Consider the following 22,270-nt stretch of genomic DNA (forward strand, 5'->3'; position numbering starts at 1 on the left):
GTTTTATTGATCCAACTATATGAGAATTATGCAAATATAGTACTGGAATTGAAATGAACCCACCCTTAGACGTAATATCTTTTTAGGAGCATACTATTGATGAGATCAGGCAGTGAATCTCCCTCCATTGTTTGCAAATGATAAGCGCCATTTCCAGTTACTTTCATTATGACAAATGAACGTAACCAGTTAGGTTCAAACTTTCCTAGTTTTTCATGTTCAACAAGGTTTCTTTGATTTTCTTTAAGAACGATATCTCCTATTTTGAAGCAATGTGGGTTGACTCATTTGTTGTAGCTTCTTGTAATTTTATTTTGGTAGCCTTTTAAATGGTTTAGAGCGCTTTGTCATTTTTCATCTAGGAATTCTAATTCTTGCAAACATGCAACTCTATGGTTTTCTTCTAAGATAATTTTTTTAGAGAGACTCTTAGGGATGGCAATTCTACTTTGATAGGTAAAATGGTTTCTACACCATAAACCAGAGAGAATGGTGTTGTGCTAGTTGTCATACGTATACTAGTTCTATAAGCCCATAGAGCTGGATTTAGTTGGAGATGCCAATCTCGTCCACTGTCATTGCCAACTTTCTTTAAGATTTTCAAAATAGTTTTGTTTGTTGCCTCACCTTGACCATTGCTTAGGGGATAGTAAGGTGTTGCAAAATGTTGCTGGATTTTAAATTGTTCACACAACTCGCTCACTTATTAATTTTTAAAGGGTTGTCCAGTATCAGTCATGATGCACATGGGTACCCCATACCTAGAAATGACTTAATTCAAGATAAATGTTTCTATTTGGTTTCCTGTTGTAAAAATCATCGGGATTGCTTCAACCTATTTTTTGAAATATTTTGCAGTGGTGAGAATAAACTTATGTCTATTGGAAGAGGTAGGATTTATTTTCCCTACAAGATCTAATCCCCATTGTGAAAATGGCCATGGTGATGTTATTGGCTGAAGATCTTGAGTAGGTGCATGAATGAGATTCCCATGTATCTAGCATTGCTTGCATCTTTGGACATACTTGTAAGCATCTTTTTGCATTGTAGGTCAATAGTAACCTGTTTGTAATAGTCTTTTTGCTAGAGAAGATCTAGAAGAATGTGTGTCACATATTTCATCACGAACTTCTTTTAAGGTGATTTGTGTGTCTTCCATATCAAGGAATATAAGTAAGGTGTTGTATATACTTTTCCTATATAAAGTATCAGCAATGATTGCATGTTTGATGATTGTCATATGAGTTCCTTTCTTTGATTCTGTGAAAGATCTGGAGGCATATATTGATCATGCAGGTATGTGTATATATCTATGTACCATGGACACTCAGGTCCTACTATCATACAAACATATTCAGTGCATGATATTTCATATTGTTTGTACGGTTGTAATTTATCATCTTTTGTATTGTAATCATCATTGACTTGATTGATGATGAGTTGTGAGTCTCCAAAGACCTATAGATCTTTGATGTTCCATTGTAGTACAGTGCATAGTCCTACTATTAGGGCTTCATATTTAGCAATGTTATTGGTACAAGGGAAGCTAATCCTGAATGATTTGGGAATTGAATCTCCTTGAGGAGTTATGAACAAAATTCCTGCTCCTGCTCCATGATTTGTATGTGAACCATCAAAGAATAATTTTCACTATGTTTGTGTTCATAGTGTAAATACTGATTCATCTGGAAAATCTATTACCATTGGATGGTTGTCTTGTAGAGGTTCTTCTGCAAGTTGGTCTGCTATGATTTGTCCCTTTATAGCCTTTCTGTTGACATATTCAATATCGAATTCACTAAGTATCATGACCCATTTTGTAAGTCTTCTGGTTAGTGCTGCTCTATTCATCAGGTATTTGAGTGGATCAAATTGTGCAACCAGCTATATTTTATGACTCAACATATAATGTCTCAGTTTTGGTGATGCAAAGGCTACTGCAAGACATTCTCTTTCTATCTGTGTGTAGTTGAGTTCATACCATGAGTGTTCTACTAATGTAGTATACTGCTCTCTCTTTTCCTTGTTCATCATGTTGCACTAGGAGGGCACCTAAAGAAGAATTTGTTGCAGTTATATACAGTAATAATGGTTTCCCATGTACTGGTGGAACCAATATTGGAGTGGACAATAGATATTCTTTTAGTTTTTCAAATGGCTCCTCACATTGTTGTGTCCATTTAAATATAACACTTTTCTTCAGAAGATCTTGAGATGGTTGGCACTTTTCTACCAATTGGGATATGAAGCACCCTATGGACTATAATCTCCCTTGTAAACTTCTGAGTTGTTTGAGTGCAGTAGGTGATGGCATGTCTAAAATTGCTTTATCTTTCTCTAGATCTATCGCAATTCCGCAATTGGATACAATGAAGCCCAAGAGTTTACTAGAGGTTACTACGAAGACACATTTTTTTGGATTTAGTCTTACATTGTATTGCTCAAGTCTATCAAAGATCTTAGCCAATATATTTAGGTGACTATCCCTTGTTTTGGATTTTGCTGGCAAGTTGTCTACATAATCTTCCATGATTGTGTGTATCATATCATGAAATAAGGTGGTCATTTCTCTTTGATAAGTGGCACATGCATTCTTAAGGCCGAATGTCATCACATTCTAGCAATAGGTTCCCCATGGACAATTAAATGTTGTCTTTGGTTGATCTTCTAATGCAATTTTGATTTGATTATAACCGAAAAAACCATCCATGAGTGATATCACTTCATTTCCAGCTGTTAAGTCCACTCTGATGTCTATATTAAGGAGCAAAAAGTTATCTTTGGGACAAACCTTGTTAAGATCTCTGAAGTCGGTGTAGATCCTGATACCTCCAGTATGCTTGGATACCGGGACTAGATTTAAAATCCATTCAACATAGTCTATAGGTCTGATGAAACCCAAATCTAACAATTTTTGTAACTCAATTTTGACTAACAAAGCAATGTGAGGGTGCATTTTCTTGAGCTTTTTTTTGTGTGGCTTTACCCCTGGAAGTAAAGGCAAGTGTTGTAAGACTAATTTTGGGTCTAATCTAGGCATATCTTCATAGGAGCATGCAAAATTGATGGGTCTTTGCTTAAATAAGTTGATAAATTTCTCTTTTTCCACTGGATCGAGGGATTTTGCCAAGTGAATGTTACGAACCTTCTCAGAATTGCCGATGTTGATTTCCTCAGTTTTTTCTACCAGTAATGTTGACCGTTCTTTACCATCAGGTAGGGCAGCTATTATGTGTTCAACTTTATTATCACTGTCATGATTAAGAGAAGAGCTTGCTTCTCCAAAATATGCAGTTCTATCTAGATCTACTGCATAGAAAACTTTGTGATCATTATAAGGGAATCGATCCCTTGCACCCAAGAATTTTGCTATAGCTTTGTCATTTTAGAACCAATCTAATTGTGGCTCTCCTTTTTGCCCCCAGTCAATCAAAATGGATGTATGAGGGGAAAATCTTTGTCTCTTGTCATTTTAGAGGATACAGATATCATGCATACTTGATTATGATATGTTGTTTCTTCATCATATATTGGTGACGAGTTGTCTTCATTGTCAAATGGAAATTCATAGTCATGATAATCTATGACACTTTCTATGTATATTTCACTTTCTGATTTTGTATCACTTATCTTCAACTGTTCTGGTAACTGATTTTATTGTAAATGAGTAGGCCTCGTTTGTATTGTGGATACCCTTCTTAAGCTTGGTATTAGTCTTTGCATTTTTTCTTCATTTGATTCAAATGGAGGTGCTAAAGTTATTTCTCTTGGAAAAAGTATGGATAATAACCAAGGATTCGGTTCATCTGCTGGTGCTAAGCCTGTGTATGTTGCCATGTTTTCTTGCACAGATGATTCGGGTATTATACTGCTGGTTGTCTCTATGTTAGATTCTTACAGAAGTTGCCTCATGTCTTCACCATCTGATTCTATGATAGGAGATGTTGGTAGTTTCTTTCTTTTTTGAGGTGGAAAGAAATCCATCTAGCTTATAGGTATGAAAATTGAGGGTACCTTTGACCTATTCAATATATCCAATGTTCATTGTCTAGCTTCTGTTATTGGTGGCACATATTTATATCCCAAGCCTTGATTCTTTGGGTTTTGATTTGGCAAAACAGGCTTTAATAGTCCTTTCTTTTGTAGCCCTAATCTGGTGGTGCCATCATATCCGTGTTTTTTGTAACATCTTAAAGTCATTTCCATATTGATGTAGAGGTATCCTCGATACTACCATGCCATCCTCCTCTCTATATATCCAGTGATTAATATATTCATTTAGAGGTTCTTCTTGTGGATTTCCTCATCTAATGAAGGAACATGAATTTGAATATTTTACTATTTCTTTGCCTTTATCTTGCTTCATTGTTGTGTTCTGAGGCTTCCCAGAGGAATTTGGAGAAAATGATGATTGTTTGTCGTCTGATATGCTTGAAATGGAGTATTCTCCACAACCAACTTCTTTAATATGAAAAGAAGATGTAGTTGGTGTATTTTTATTTGTTTCTTTAATTGATAGTGATTCCATTTGTGGGTGAATAGGAGATTCCTGATTGTTTGGCACCTGATTGTTTGAGCTTTCCCTTAAATGATTACAATGTTGGAAAGGGTTTGGGTCACCATGGATAGTGATCTATATACCATTATATGGGAACTTTACACATTGGTCAAAAGTTGATGGTACTGCTTGCATTGTATGTATCCATGGGCAACCTAATAGCATATTATACGCCAGTTCTATATCTAGTACTTGGAAGGTGATATTTCTTGTAGCTGGTCCCACTTGTACTGGTAAAGTCACCATACCTCTGAAAGGGCGTTCCTCATCATTATAGGATTTTATATTGATTCTCTTAGTAGAGTCAATATAATGTTCAGAATATCCTACAGCTTTGATCAAATGTAGAGTTCATATGTTGAAGCCCACACCACTATTTATTAGTACTCTAAAAAATCTTTTTGTGGACAATGAAAGCTTCTAATTGCAATGAATCATTATACATGAGTCAATTTGTAGGATCATCCTATTCAGTGAATGTGACCTTTGAGGCTGGAAAGTTTCCCACCATTGATTGAAATGTATTCTCATCAATGTCCCTAGCAACAACTGAATCTTGTAAGGCTTTATCCAGGACTGCTTTATGGGCTAGTGATATGCACAACAACTCAAATAATGAAATTTGGGTTGGATTTCTCTTCAATTGATCCACTATATTATAGTTGCTAGTTATTGAAGGCTGGTTCAGAGGTACTCCTTGTAATGTCACTTTTGATCTTCTTGTAATGACGATACAATCTCTTCTTCTATGATTCACTATGATTGTAGCTACCATTTTATGTCCTTCACTTAGCGTGTTAATGGAATAGTCAAATGCTACATTGGTATAATTAGTAGTATTGTCTTGTGTATTAGAACTGGAAGCCTTTCCCTTGTCATGTTTGACAAAAGGATCTTTGAAAATGGTATGATTTAATTTTGTTTCTTTATTATCCATTGTAATCTCACCTAGATCTATGAGATATTGTGACCCTTATTACGGTGATATTCATAGAAGTCATTGTCATTCCATCAAGTAGGCTTAAATGGACCTAGTTCATATGGCCTAGCTTCTGGTAAAGTTATAACATTTCTCTGTATCAACTTCTTCAGTGTTGATTCAATAGGCTCTCCAAGGAGTGTGAAGTTCCTTCTAGGTGCGCCTATTCTTTGAGGCCTTGGATTATTTGACTGTAGCACATTGGTGTCATTTGTCTGAGATGGGTTCTTATCAGTTGGCCCTTGTAAAGATATTGTTGGTTGAGCTCTATTCACAATACGTGCATCAACAACTTCATTGTTTGTGACCTTTTCGTTTCTAGACCAAAATTTTGGTCTTTCATTGCTTGTTCTTGTGGTTGGTCCACTATCCTTTTGGTGTTTCAATATCCCTTGTTCTAATAGGCCTTTCTCACATTTGATGCCTTTTTTTAATGTCTTTGAAATTATTCAGGCATTGCATTTGTAATGGATATTTAATCGAAGGCACAATATTTTCATTAAAGATGTCTACTTGTTCTGCTTCAGGGATGTGACTAAGGCATCTACGATATAGGCCTCTCCACCTTTGTAAGAATGTAGCGAAATTCTCACCTTATTTTTTTCGTTGCACATCAATCTATTAGTGTGATTGGATTATCTATGTTGAAGGCAAAGTTGGATATAAATAACTTAGCTAATTCTCCCCATGAAGTAATTTTTGGCGAAAGGTGTGAATACCATTCTAGTGTTGTCTCTCCCAGGCTCTTTGAAAATAATCTCATCAAGTATGTATCATTATGAGCTACTTCAATGCATGTCATGAATAATTCTCTTATATGATCTTGAGGATCTCCTTTCCCTCTATATTTGTCAAATTTTGGCATTTTGAAATGTGGGCGAAAAGGTGGCATGTATAATTTTCTGTCAAAAGGATAAGGATGGAGATCTTCCATGGTATAGCTCTTTTTATGATTCCTTATTTGTATACTCGCCATTTTCTTTTATACATTCTCCATTTTTTGAGTCAGAAGTTTTGTTTGGGTTATTTGTGTGTTGAATTGATGAATGTTCCCTACAAAAGGAATAGTATTTGAGTACCTTTGAGCTTGTTGAAATATGCAAATTGTGGAGTAGCATTTGGCTGAGCCAAGCTTGTTATCCCTGGATTCACATTCTGACTATTGTAGGAGGAACCAACTGAAACTACTGGTTGAGTTACATTTGACAAGGTAGTGGTGTGAGATATTGGAGCTTGTAGCGTCATATTTGGTGTTGTCCATGTTGTAAGATTGGCACTTGGTGGTGTCACTATTGATTGTATTGATGTTGTAGCCATATTTGGTATTTCCCATGTTTTATGATTGGCACTTGGTGGTGTCACTATTGATTGTATTGAGGTTGTAGCCATATTTTCATTTTGAGATACACTTTGTGTTGTTGTAGCATTTGTTTCTCATGTTTGCATTGTAACGGATATTTGAGGTATATTATGGATTAACGTCATACCTTGTGGTAGTATTGTTGAAATATCTACCCCTGGTGGTAGTTTGGGCCCATTTTGTACTAAGGGTGAGAGATACCTATCTCTGTCACTATTAATGAGAGCATTGGGGATCATTAACATCATAGGATCTTGTTGGGCTACTTCGAGCTATTCCTTTGTCAAATTATGTCGTACTTCATCAAGGGAAGGAATACTATTTAGGTTTGTTGACATAGTTGTAGGTGTGTAACCCTGTGTTTGTTCTTGTGTGGATAGATCCATATTCCATGTTGGGTTGACTAAGGGGTCGTTGTTAGGATCCATTTGATTTGTTGCCTTTTGAGCACACGTTAATGGCATGAATATTGCTTCAAAGTGATCTTGACTCTCTAATATGTGTATGCAAGACTCGGTTAAATGCAACTAAATATGTTTCTATGACACTCTAAAATGTAGACAATGTGATATATGATGATGACTTGCTATCTAGGATTTTAAAATTCAGACATGACATTTTCAGTGTATTGTCAGAAAGCTTCAAATTCTGCCTCTTCTTTAATTCAATTTTCTAGGTCTATGTCTATATGTACTGATTTTCGAACTTCTTCATCTATGACAGCCTGGAATATGTCATATTGGTTTTGATCAATTATCAATTCTTCAGCAAGGGTATTTAAACCATCAATTATTTCTAATTGAGTGTTGTTTGCCCCAAGATTTAGTTGTTCAAATGGGAATTGATCATTTCCTTTTAGACCCATGCATTGAAGATTACTCTACAGACAATGAAGACTCTAACAATGAATGAATGATACCTAAAATGATGGAATTTTTTTTCTTTTTCTAACACGGTTTGAGGAATGTTGCTATGGTTTTCTCTACCAATTGTCTAATGGCTTCTTTTTGAGCTGCTCTTTGTATCTTTTTCCTTAGTTTCTCATCAAGGTGAATAAACTTTCGGATTTCATCATCTATGACAGCCTCAACTATATCATATTGGGAACGATTGACTCTTAATTCCCAAGTGAGGTTATCTAAACCATCAATTATTTATAATTGGTTAGTGTTTGGTCCAAGATTTAGTTGTTCAAATGGGAATTCTCCATCTCCTCTAATACCCATGGACTTAGGTATGGTTCCTATAATTTGATGTGACACTAATCCTAAGGTACTTTGGTGAAATGATTTGTGTGAGGACTTTGTGTGATGAATATAATGGGACTTCTACATGAATTGAGTACCTAGGACCTATGATCCCTTGAAAGTAACATTTTCATCATCTTTGAATTTGTGCAAAAGGTTTCATTTTGACGTTGGTTTTGTGGTTGGCACTTGTTTTTCTTGTTGAAGTTTTTGATCTTGTTGAACACTTAATTTTTTCAATTTGTTTAGATTTGAATCTTGCAAGGTTTTGAATTTTTTGAAGTATAGAAAAGAGCACAACAGTCACATCAAAAAGAATAAAACCATGAATATAGCAATTATTTAGGAAATTTTTTTTCAGATTTCCATGAATGTTGGAATCTTTTTCAAGACCCCATTTTTTTTTCGTTGTATTTGGCCAATTCGATATCAGACAGACTCTCCTAATGTCAAAATATCACAAGTATTATCACAACCCACATCTTGATACTCAGTCAGCTCAAACAGTCATGTCACACCCTAGGGTGTGCTCATTTTTTTGCCTTTTTCGAGAAATTAGACCAAAGAAGATTGCTCCTCAATTGGTCCATCATCCTGGGAGATTTATGGTGAGTGTCTTGGGGAATATTATTCCCCACCCTTGCACTGTGATAAAACAAGTGTCTGGTTACTGACTCGGCTTGGCTTCTAATTTCTATGGTGTTTAGACAAGGTTCCATTTGAGTGGTCACAATTAGCTGTGTTTTATACTCTATTGAGGGAGGTCTCCCAGTCTATAGAGGTTACGCTCTATAGATTTTAATGCACCGTATACACACTGAGGGAGGCATAATGTCATTGTGATAGCATGTAACACTTGTCATACATGATTTTCATCACATTTGCATTTTATTATAGTGGCTTGGATTACCTGGCTTTAGTCGTTGGCCACTTAGGTCATTCCCCTCTCACTGGCCTTAACGGCGCCCTAAGGGAAACTCGGGAGGGCAAGCCTTCTTAAGGATTTAATTGCATAAAATAAGGAAAACATGAAAGAATAGAGTCTAGTTTTCTGATCACCCATTGAAGGGGAGAGAATAATACCTATCTCTTCAAAGACACAAAAGACAAGGTTGTTTTTATCCCTTCATTGCAATGATTTTCTATTCTAAATGGAGACGTTGCTCCACACAGACATGTTGTTCATTTTAACCAGCATAGCAATGATGAAAGTTATTTTGTTCTTTATTAAAGCACCAAAAAAGAAGTGTTTCTAAGCTACCCCTACAAAAAAATAATAATGTTAGTCAACACACAATGGGCTATCCAACCTAATTTTTAGGTTACAAAGTTCTGTCTTTTCACAGACAGAAAGGTATTCTGGTAAAAACCAGAACTGTAATAAAATAGAAAGTGAAAAACTAAATCTATCAAATGCGACTAACCTACTAATCAAACATGAATTAATATCATATCAAGTGCGACATGGAGAACCATCAATTGTGAATTACTATGTAAGCAATTGTGATATGATGACTGATCAATTTCTTTATGATGTGATAGCAATTGTGACTTCTGTTTTTTTTGTTTTTTGTTTTGTTTTTTTAATTCTTTTTGAACTTTTAACAAAAAAATAAAAGATAGAAGAGTTATTCAGCAATGATATTATTCCACACTACACAAGCCAACATGTCATTTTCATCAAAGAACTTGTATTTGGTTAAAAGGTGATGGATGGTTTTGTGATACTGAGCGATCTCCTCTTTTTCTTTGATCTCACAGAGCTCCCTTTCAGCCTTTAGAAGTCTCTGATAATATTTTTGTTATCTCCCATTCTGCTTTCGCTTTCTTGAGCCTGAAATTCAGAATGTCACCTCTCCTGTCATTGAATTAGATACATTTTATATAAAGAAATAAAATTTTCCAGAATTCGATTAAATTTAAGGGATAGATGCCCAATACATAATCATGCAAAAAAGACACAAGAATTTTTTAATTATTAATATTTTAGGGCAATTGTGATCTATATAGGTGATTGTGACATCCTATCTTATCAATTACAACATGATGGCTGGCTGATTGCAATATGATACGGGCAATTGTGATTTTGTGTATGCTATTGCGATGTCCAATTTCTTGTGTCCTTACGGATCTGCAAAACATGTCAAAACAAAAAATTAAAGGTCAGAGTGTTTCACATCAGGTTCACCAAATGTCATCATGCTTGAAATCATCAGAAATATGAGTCTAATTAGACTAAAAGGACAAATCACAAGAGTCCTTAACTAATTAAACCGATTCTAAACACAAGTCAATGAAATAAATGAAGGAAATAAGAAGATTAAACTAATCAAAACTCCCTATTCTCCACTCATGCTTCCATTGTTATTCTCCATTGTTGTTGATGTAGGTGGCTCTCAGGTATTGCACTTGATTTCCTGCATAAGATAAGTAACAATATTGAAGACTGTGATTCTAGAAAAGCTCGCTTGAATTGATGAAAAGAGGTTGAATTTATAGATTTTCAACACAAAGGGGATGAGAAATAGAACTCAAGTGTTGATTGAGAGATAACTTAAATTGATTGATTAGTGAACTCAATTGATTGATTTGTTAACATGATTGATTGATTAGTCAACTGGATTGATTGAAGAGTGAACTGGATAGATGGATTAGTCAACTCACTTGATTGATTAGTGAGCTGAATAGATTGAGGAGATGACTCACCTAATTTATTAGAAAATTGAATAGATGGATTAGTCATAAAAAGGTGATTGAGAGTTAGAAAGGATGACTGATGAGTTAACTAGGTTAACTGATTAGACAATTGATTTGATTAATCCGTTCTAATTTAGCATGTGTTGTAGGAATTTGATATTGAATTTCATTTTCATTTTCAGTTTGAATTTGAATTTGGTCATTCGAATGTTCAAATGCACATGAAATTAACTGAAATTCAAATTTGGGGAAAATGTGAATTTTGATGATATGAAATTAGATGAAATGATATGAAATGAACTGAAATTTGAATTTGGGAGAAAAAAATGAAATTGGATGAAATTAATTGAAATTATAATTTGGGGATTTGGAGGAATAATTTAATTAATGAAATTATTTAAACTTAGGAGATTGAATTAATTAAATAATAAAGATTATTTAACTAAGGAAAATGTCATAATTAATTAAATAATTAATATTTAATTAATAATTGAGATAGGTTTAACTGATTAAAATGATTTGAGAATAGAAAAAGAATAATTAGAAGTGTTGAAGGGCAATGATTAGAAGGCATAGTTAGTTTAATCAAATAATTAAAGAATTACTTAATTAAATAGATGAATAATTAGTGTAGAATTAATGAGACATTTTTAGGTCTACAGATATGACAAGAACTCATAGATACAACATCACATGAGACCTTATCTGTAAAAGGTGCAATATTAAAACCCACCAAACACTCCTCCTTTACTTCTAACTTTTGATCATCTTGTAACCAACTTACCTTGTAAGGACAAGGATGCTCAAGCCTCTTCAATCAAAGCTTCACTACCATCTCCTTAGATATCAAATTATTTGTACTTCCACTATCCACAATAACCTTACAACACTTACCACCTCATTTATACATAGTCCAAAAAAGATTCTTTCTCTGAGCAGGTCCGGTATCTTCACTGCTCTGCTCCATCATGAGTCTTCTAAGCATAAGGGATTCTCCTTGCTCTAGTGTATAGTCAATTTCAGTAACTTTTCCTTCTAGTTCCTCAATTGCCACACAACTTCTTTCCATTCCCTATTAACATTAAAAAAATCTATGTTCGATTTCTCCAAACTTGAAACATTTGCCGGGAAATTCTCTACTAGTACTACCACTGCATTTTCTTTGTGTTTTCTATTTTGGTTCTTTATTCCACGTAGGTTTGGATTCTTCTTCAACATTCTACTTCTTTGTACTCATCTTCCCCTTGAATCTCTCCTTCCCTCTAGGGTTATTCGACTGTCTTCTGCTTACCTTCTCCTCAGCCTTCAAAGTATACAGGTAAGATTTTTCAAGCATGGAAACCCTCAACATAGTCATCTCATCTTGAATGTTAATGAAATTCCATTTATGTACCTCACCACCTTTTATCTATCCATCGCTCTATGTCCAAATCTAATCATCACCTTGTAAAATTCCTTAGTATACTCTTTCATAGTCATGTTTCTCTATTTCAGCTTCTACAACTTCTTGAACAATTCCAACTCATAGTCTCTCGGTATGAACTTGTCCTTCAATATTGCAACCATCTATCTTCACCAGGTGATCTTCATTTCACCATTATCCGCTTTGTCCCTCTGCCATTATTTCAACCATAAGGCAGCATGTCCTTTCAACTTAGTCTATGCCAACTAAACTCTTTGCAGGTCCTTGACATCCTCAAACTCAAAGTAATCGTCAAGCTCTCTAATCCAATCAATCATATCCTCTAGGTTCAACATTCCAGAAAAGTTTGAAACTTCCACTTTATGAAGTTTACTCATTTGTGCCACTTCTCTTAGGAATATTTCCTCTCTTCCGTTTTTCATCCTGTCAGCCTCTTCTGCCTCAAGCTCTTAATCGGATTCTTCATACTCATCCTTAGATTCTAGATTCCTCCGCAAACCAGCCAATGCATTTTGGATTTCATTCCTCATCTCACTCTTGAAATCCTCCATCATCTTCTCTACCCTCTGGGGGTTTATCCTTATAGGTGGCGTCTCCTCCTCCACTCTGGTGAACTGCCTCAACTCGGCAATCTGACTACCAGTTTCAATTACCTCTCACTCGGCAATCTATTGAACACACGTCTAGCCTACCTCCAATTAATGATTTGTCCACCTAAAGGAATACCTCAAGGTTCACAAACAACTCTTCCACTTACCATTTCATAACCAGCTCTGATACCAATTTATGCAGCAATAACCGATAAACCCTCAAAAGAGAAATGACCGACTTATGAAACAAGAGTAACACAATGAAAGAAACAATAGAACATAGAAAGATTACATAAATATATCATATTATTGTCTGAGAACCTCCAAAATCCAACCATTTATCATCATACAGTCATCATAGAGCGTCTGGTAGTCAACCGGTTACATGCAGGCCACATGTCAGATATAATCCATCGGGGACTCTCATAATCAACTAGATCTCTAATCATGAATTCAATTCCTTATTCTGATTACTATTTCCTTCTCCCCTCCCACAAATGATTACATAATACCCTATATATACCCTCCAAAAAATATCTAGGTTGAGCACAAAATATTACATTTACCAATGCAGGAAAAATGAAATGCATAACTAGGTCGACCCTAAGAATGAAAGGGATTCCTCCAAAAAATAACAACCAGGAAGTGTGGATCCACAGGAAGGTTGGCCACATGCCAAAGAACATTGGACAAGACCCAAAATAGATCCACATGCTAAGAAACCACTCTGAAAATGACGGAAAACCAACTGATAAGCTCAATAATTATCCCAGAACCCACAAACAGTCAAACCGGGAGTGATAACTAGCCGAAAAAGAATCCAAATGGACTAAAAATCTAGAATTAAGCACATGAACCATCTTGGAAACTAAAAATAGGATCTTCAATAAAAAGGAAGCAACTACCAGCAGCTACCGGTAGGAACACAAAAAACTGCACATTGAACTAAACTGATAGGAAACATTTTTGGTTGAAGCAAGATTGCTTAGAGACTGGGGATGCTCTTGCATCACTATTCTAGAGCCAAGACCAATGGGGGTTTCATTCACCTCCCAACCATAGGGATTAAAATCAACCCATCACTTAGCTTGGGGAGCCAATAGGATGACAGAGTGACACATTAGAAGGAGTGAAATGAGAAAACCTTTCTTATTTTCATAGCTACAACACATCACCCAAGGAGTCTACACACAAGGCTCATTCATAGAGCCAAAGAGGAGAGATAAACACGACTATTGGGGGAATATGAAAATGTCATAACTAGCTAAAAAATTATTTTCATAATTCAATAACATCAAATATAACCATCCCACAACATTACACCCAAAACACCAATCAACAACTCCTAATTAGCCAAATGGGTACCCATACCAAGCACAACAAAAATGGCACCAACCCATACTCTCAACCAACAACAATGGTACTCATATCCAACACATCAAAATGTCTGTGTCAATGTTTTGGGTACTTATATCCATCATACAAACTCCCCCATAATTCCTCAACTCCCTCTACCACAAACATAGACGAAAGTTTCTCGTGGAGAAAACCCTCTCATCATAACATCCATCCCAAAACACATTATGACACACAACACATAATACAACATATTTATCACACAACAAAATATAACTTCATAATAATATTTTAAAATTCACATAACCTTGAATAGAACTATTATATAGCTATGTGATAGGGGATTAGATATCCTACCTAATATGGTCTTCTTATCTTCTTGAAGAGGTATTAATCTCTATGAACAAGTCCTCTTCAACTCTTCCTTCTTAACCTTTACCCTCTTTTATTTAATAAATTCTCAATCTCAATTCTTACCCTCAATAAAAACAATGTCACACTCTAGAATAGAAATTTCACCCTCCAACCTCTGTTCTTAGAATGAACCCTCATCCTATATTGAAGCCTAAATAAGTTCTTTATTTCCTCTCTCTCCTTACACGTGCATGAGTAGCCATCCCACTTCATCATACCAACCTAATGATCACCTCAAGTGCTCCTATATATCCTCCACTCTCTCATGATTCCCACACTCTTTTCATATATGGTCAAACTCATCACTAGTGAAAATTAATAATTTAAAAGGGGCAAAACTTAAAAATAATGAGCTTTCATGCATCTAAAATGCTCCCAACCTCTATAAATGTTCATTGAGGTGTTAAAAATGCATTAAAAAGGTGAATGTGGCTTACTAAACTACATATTAGCACAAGACAACACTAAATTTACATAACACAAATACCACATTCCCTATTGAACATATTGACATGTCATAATTACACAACTTGCACGCCATCAATTTCATATTATATATACACATCTGACATACACTAATTGTTTGATGCCATGTTTACACTTCACAACTGTAACACTTAACAAATGACCTTAGGCTCTCCATGCATGCTATGTTAACCCATGGACAACCCATCCTATTGGTCATGAGATACCTATACACAAGTCACAAACATTATTCCAACATGATAACTCATATAGTTTAAGCAATCTCGAATGAGACAAATAAAAATCACATAATCGTATCCATCTAGTATTATCATACACTTCCGCCTATAATTTAATCCTATTAGAAATCAATATTGACATAAAACATACATTTCACAATTTTCCACATGTGATCATAATCATTTCCCATATTAAAAGAATGCACCACAATTATAACTAGATCACACACATCATAAGAAGTCTCTCATCAAACCATGCAATTAATACCATCCATATAATCATATTATGATCATCCATGAGTATGAATAATGTCAGTGTCTAACTAGCTACCAAATCAAAATCCAATAACACAATAGGAGTAACATTATAAATAAAAAAGTCCTAATGTCATACCAAAATGATCAAATGATTGATAAAGTAGTCTCCCTATAGGGGATGTGAATCACATTAGTAAATTAATTTACTCAAATTTATTTGATATTTTTGTATTGTTTCTTCTTGATATTGTTTAGATATCTCGGTACTTGAAAATATTTAGAAATAACTAAGAATGTCCTATACCATTGGTGTTGTGTAGAGCTAGATTTCTCATGGAGCATTAATTGAAGTATGTAAATGAAAATCAATTTATTTATTATTTGATGATTAAAATTGATGTATTAAATATCTTTACATAAAAGGACACAAAAAAATATCACAAAAACTTGTATTTTTTATTACCTAACAAGTGGACCTCTTATTGACTATCATTGGCCTACTCAGATTAGAGATTTATGTGTGGAATAGTTTGGTTGTTGGGTGGCTAACTATATCAGAGAGGGAAAGTGGATTAATCTAACCAGCATATCCCCTCCTTTCATGTTGAGGACTATTTGGTGTCGTGCAACTCCTCCTCTAGAAGTTTCTCTATCTCTCATGCCTTTAATTTACTGACAAGATCTTTTGCCCCTACACCTTTCTGGTCTTGTATCTAGAATAATTTGTTGGTGCCCAAAATTAATATCTTCTTCTGGCTCTTCATGCAAAATAAGATTCTATCCATTGATAATTTGTGCAAAAGAGGAACTGATATTCCTAATAGATGCTTCTTGTGTAAGGAGAATGTTGAAGATGTCATACATTTGATTCTTCATTGTTCCTTCACTCGGGATATTTGGGCCTATTTTTTTTACCTTTGGGGAATTATGTGGTGTTTTCCCTTGAGTTTGTTAGATTGTTGGTCTTAGTGGAGATGTCCCTTAGATAATCCCTCTTAAAGTGTTATAGATCTTTATGTTTCCTCGTGTGGCCTAGGGTATCTAGAAAGAAAGAAATAATCAAACTTTTAGAGACAAAGAGTCTTCTGCTTTTTTATGGCTTGCTAGATACAAAATTCAATTAAGAATAATTTTGTGTCTTGTTTTCCTTCCCACTGGCTTGATCTTGTTATCTGTACCCCTGATAAGGATTGGGATATTATTAACTGATGGTATATCATTTGGGATATCTTTAAACCTACTTTCAATATAAAGCAGATAAGACCTATTGTTACTTGGGTTGCACCCCATAGAGGTTTGATCAAAATAAATGTTGATGGGGTGACTAAAGGTAATCCTGGCTCGGCTGGTTGTGTGCGAGTTGCTTGCGATCACAATGGTAGCCTTGTCTCGGTAGTGGCACTCCCACTGGGCACCCAGACAAACCATTTTGTTGAGGCAAATGAAACCTACATTGGGTTACAACTAGCTATTTGGTGTGGGCATAAAAATTCTGCTTAGAGAGTGATTCTCCAAACATTATTAGATGTTTGAGTAAACAGAGTACCCCCAGCTGGATGATCAAGATTTTAATATAAGAGTAACATATCATTATAGATGTATAAAAATGACCACTTTCCTAAGTGAATATGTATTATTCATTTTATTCTCATTCCCCTATTTAATTAAATCTTTCACATTCATCTATTTGATTAAATAAGTTATTCAATTTATTTAATTAAATTCACCTAGGTCTTTCATATCATTTAATTGAATAAATCACTTTATTTAATTAAATCCCCTTTCTACTCTTTTTAATTAAATTTACATTTAATTAAATTGTTCACTTCAAATAAATAAATCTAATTTATTTATTTAAATCCCCCACTTGTATTTATGCAAGTTGCATCTATATTTATTAAAATAAAGGAATTTATTTTAATTAAAATTACCCTCCTATCCACTTGCATTCTCCTACATCTGTCACTTGCCTCTCTAACCCCCCTTTTAGATTCTTCTAATCACTTCTAAATTAGCTTAACCCATCCATTAAATATTGTCACATCCCTAAGCAAAGGGAAGTCACTTCTCAAACCCTTAAAGTCTTTGGAAACTATTAAAGGCTTTATGTCCTCAACAAGTAAACCTTGGAAGTCTTCCAAACCATTAATGATTAACTCAACCCTCTTGCATAATTAGAGACTTTCTCTCTTAACTCAACCCTCATCTAACCCAAGGGTTTCATCAAGCATTCATTTCTTTGACCATGGTTATCCCTTTAACCCTTGCACACTAATTTATCCTTTGGGTAAAAGCTTTATCCAAGGGATAACCCTAACCTAACCTTAACCCTTACCTCCTAAGGTAACCATGAGGTCTTCTCAAGCAGTGTTATGTTGACAATTGTCACCATTTCATTGGTGAGAATTGTAAACATGGATTGATAACTTTGAATCTCGACCCTTGATAAGATCATCGAATCCTGACCCTTCATTGTCCTATTTTTCCTATAAATAGAGCTCTCAAACCTCCATTTTCAAATCAAAGTCTTTAGCATCACACTTATAAGCATTTTACTAAGCATATCTAGTCATTTTATCAAAGCATTTAGTCTCCCTTTGACTAGAAATAATCTAATAAACATTTTAGAAGTATTTCTATTATCATAAATAATCATATTAAGGTAGTGTATCATGTTAGGATAGTTCTTTTACTAATCCTTGCATCCTATCATCATATACATGCTAGTTTAATATCATATTTGTTAATATCATGCACATTTAGGATTGCATTCATGTTAGATTGATCAAACATCCCTCATTCCCATTATTGTCATCTCTAAGTCACTTTGCTTAGTGATCTGAGAGCAAAGACATTGGCTTGAGGGGTATTGTGAGATAGAGAACAATGGAAAATCCCTTGGGAAGTTGAGTTATTAAATATAACTCCATAACTTGCACCAAGAGTCCCATCGGTGTGTGGACAAGTCCTGAATTAAAATTTTTTGTTTCATCACACCACTTTTCCTGCACACATTTCTAGTGCCCACCTTGGGGGATAACCCCATTTATCAATTCATTTTTGATGCAGGACTAACTTTGCAGGTATGTAGAAAACTTGAATTAGCACATGGATACCATCCTTTAGTGCATCCGGTATATCCTTCGATGCATCCCACTCACTGTTTAGCACTTTGGAACCATCCTTTAGTGCATCCGGCAATAAACTTAGAGCATAGCATTTTTGCTATTTCTTGTAGGTCTCAGCGCTCTAAAACATCAGTGAAGTGCATCCATGCAATTGGGTAGTGCATAGGGGTTCTTTGTTAGTGCATCAGTACCATTCTGTAGCACATCGGGTCTGTAGATTAGCACATGAAAGACACAAAAAGAAAATCAAAATTGTAACAGAGACAAAAAATTAGACTTGTAGAAGTCCACCTAGAAAAACTCTTTTGCTAACTTTTTTTTTGGGTTTTTTTCCAAATTACTAACAGTTGTCTACAGGGTTGGGAGATTTTCTTTTACTATTTTAGGCATTTGACTAAAATTTTCTTATTTCTAACTTTATTCATGTTAGTTATTTAAAAGTTTTCTTCATTTCCTTATTGGTAAAATGAACTCATTTTCATTTTGGAGTACTTAAGAAGAACAATAAACAAAAATCTTACATTGCTTTCATAGAAACAGAGAACACTTCATTTTTGGGGTTTTTTAAAAGAACAAACAATTTTATTTTTGCAAAGTTTTAAAATGAACCTCACCATCCTTTGGTGTTTAAAAGGATCCATTTCATTTCTTGCATAAGTTAAAGAACCTCATTTTTCAAGTTCTAGATAAAGAAAAAGAGGGAAATCATTCCCCTATCAAATTCATTTTGTTGACCATCTCGAATAATTTTCTTTATTGATCAGGCTTTCATTACTTAGATTAAGAAAATCATTGACTTGAAAAATAAAAAGAACACCATACATTTTTGGAGCAACATCTCCGACTAGATGTAGCAAACAACTGAATTGTGGGGTTAAAAGGAATCATTTTGTGCCTTGTCTCGAAAGTGGAAGGTATATGCTCTCCCCTTAACTAGGTGATCAAAAAGCCAAACCACTCTTATGCTTTCTGTATTTCAAGCATTTAAAACCTTTAGCAGGCCTGCCCTCCCGAGTTTCTCTTAGAGTGCCATTTAAATGATCGGTGAGAGGGGAACGACCTAAGTGGGAAATGACTTTATCGCCAAGTGTTTCAACCCACTATAATCAAAAGTGGAGGGTGACGAAAATCCCTTCAATGGTTTTCCTCAATGATTAGCCTTCTCCCAATATCTTTATGATGTGTAAAGCCTTTGTTGTAAAAGTTGGAAAGCCTCCCGAGGGAGTTTATCACTGAAGACCGAATAAGAAGCTTGATTATAAATTTTAGAAATAGAAACCTTGAGCCATTTTAGTATCCAAAATCCTCAATATCATAGTGCAAGGGTGGGGAAGAATCTGCTCCCAAGATTACTCACCATATATCTCTCAAGGTAACTACTCAATTGTGAAGCAATTCACTTTGGGTTAATTTATGGCAAAAGACAAAAAAATGGGTGCCGCTTAGGGGGTGACATGGTTGTTTGAGCTAACGGAGTATTGAGACTAGTGAGCTATGGTATTGTTGATGACCTTTGAATAAAGAGTCTATCTGAATTTGTCTTTTTTGTATCCAAACTTGTGAAAACATTGGGGATTTGAACACATCCTCGCAGAAAATACACTCTTTTCTTCAAATAGGAAAAAATATTTGTCTTTTTCATACTGTGTTTCCATTTTATACTTTAGAAAAGCATCCATCAAAGTTGAAAAAGTGTTGAAAATTTCCAGAAAACCAAAACCAAAATAAACAGAGCACTTTAGCACGTAGGAGCAATATCCTAGCGCATCTGAGTCAAACTTTAGCACATCAAAGCTGAAACTTAGCATATTTATCTACAAAAATAGCGCATAACAATCTAAACATTTCACAACTTTTTTACTAGTGCTCTTAGGCACCATATTAGCATGTTGAAGCATCAGCCTAGCACATTGGGGGCAAACTGTAGCACTTTGGGCCCAAACTTTAGTGCGTACTCAAGACAGATTAGCGCATAACTATTCTTGTCATAGTAAAATTCAAAACTCTAGTTTAGCGTATAGCATAGGTAGCTTAGCACATTGGTGGCTTTAAATAGCACATCTAAGGCAAACTTTAGCGCATCCAGTCTCCGTCTTAGTGCATAGGTAAAAGTGAGAAAAACAAAGAGAAAAACAGAGAATTCTTTTAAAATTTTATCATCAGTTTCGAATATCCTTTTGGATCTTCAGTCGACCTCATCAGGCCAAACTTAAACCAAAACATCAGAGAATATTCCAAACACTCAAACAAGTCATTCTTAGAACAACAACTATCAGAATCCAAAACGAGCTAAGGATAATACTTTGTCCTATCAAAATCAGGTAACATCATCACATTGATTAGAAGGTCCACCAATTAAACAGATTCCATAAAAAAAAACATACCTAGTTTAAACTTAAGTTGTCAAAATGAGTCTCCATATCGGGAAGCTCTTATTTCATATCATTTGACGCACTTTGTCGTGAAGGGGCATCTAAACCTTCATTTTGATAAAGTAGGCTTAAGTTTTAAAATGAAGTATCTCATTCCAACCAAATCAAAGGAAACGATTGATCACTCGTGTATGACCACTCATATTTTAAGAAGAAAAAGTCTTCATCACAACACTAAGTTGAAGAAATGACAACCTAGTTCCCAGAAACTTGTCAAACGGAATAGATTTCTCTACATTAATCACCAACTCTTCAAATCACATCACACATTTCTCTGTCATTTGCGCCTATATCTTCAAGACAAGTCAAATGAATTTGATGAAGAACCATTGAAAAGTAGAGCCTTTTGCAAAAAATCAACATTCAGTTAACACTTAAATCATGGAGGAAAGATCAATCCAGCTTTCTTCCTAGAAGTTTGCATCACTTATAACATAGCTTGATTAGAACCACCAATCCCCAAACAACATGATGTCATAGAAAGTTTCTATTAGATGCCTATCATCACCCACTCTCAACAAAACAAGCAAACGAACCACAACCAAAGTCCAGTATGTGTCGAAGATTATCAAATCCTTTCGAGTATCCAAATCTAGAGGAACCAGATATTACTGAGGAGATCCTCCAAGAATGTCAAGAAAACCCCTCATTTCAAAAACTTATGGAAAGACTCATAGAGGCCAACAAAGAAAAATACATTCTCATGCTAACAAGAAAAGGAGTTAGGATTTTGGAAGACTTTGACACTGAAATCTTTAGGACAAGGTCTCAAAATTATACTTATCAAGAACAACAGAGAGAAGAGGAAATACGTGACCCTGAATAAGACATACCTAAACAACATAACATACCAGAACACATCCATGCTTGAACTAGGGATAAAGAAAGGGAAGAACCCTTCCCTCGACAAACAAATGCACCCCTGGTTGCTCTTACACAACAAATGCAAATATTGCAAAGGCAAATGTAGGGGACATGCAACAGGGAACCACAATACAATATTCCTTAAACAAAATGTATCCTTACCCTTTTGACAGGAGATTAAACATGATACCCTTTCCCCCAAATTAAGACATACCCAAATATGACAAATATGATGGTAAGAGTGATCCCCGTGATCATCT

Source organism: Cryptomeria japonica, unplaced genomic scaffold, assembly GCF_030272615.1.
Source record: "Cryptomeria japonica unplaced genomic scaffold, Sugi_1.0 HiC_scaffold_373, whole genome shotgun sequence".
Taxonomy (NCBI): domain Eukaryota; kingdom Viridiplantae; phylum Streptophyta; class Pinopsida; order Cupressales; family Cupressaceae; genus Cryptomeria; species Cryptomeria japonica.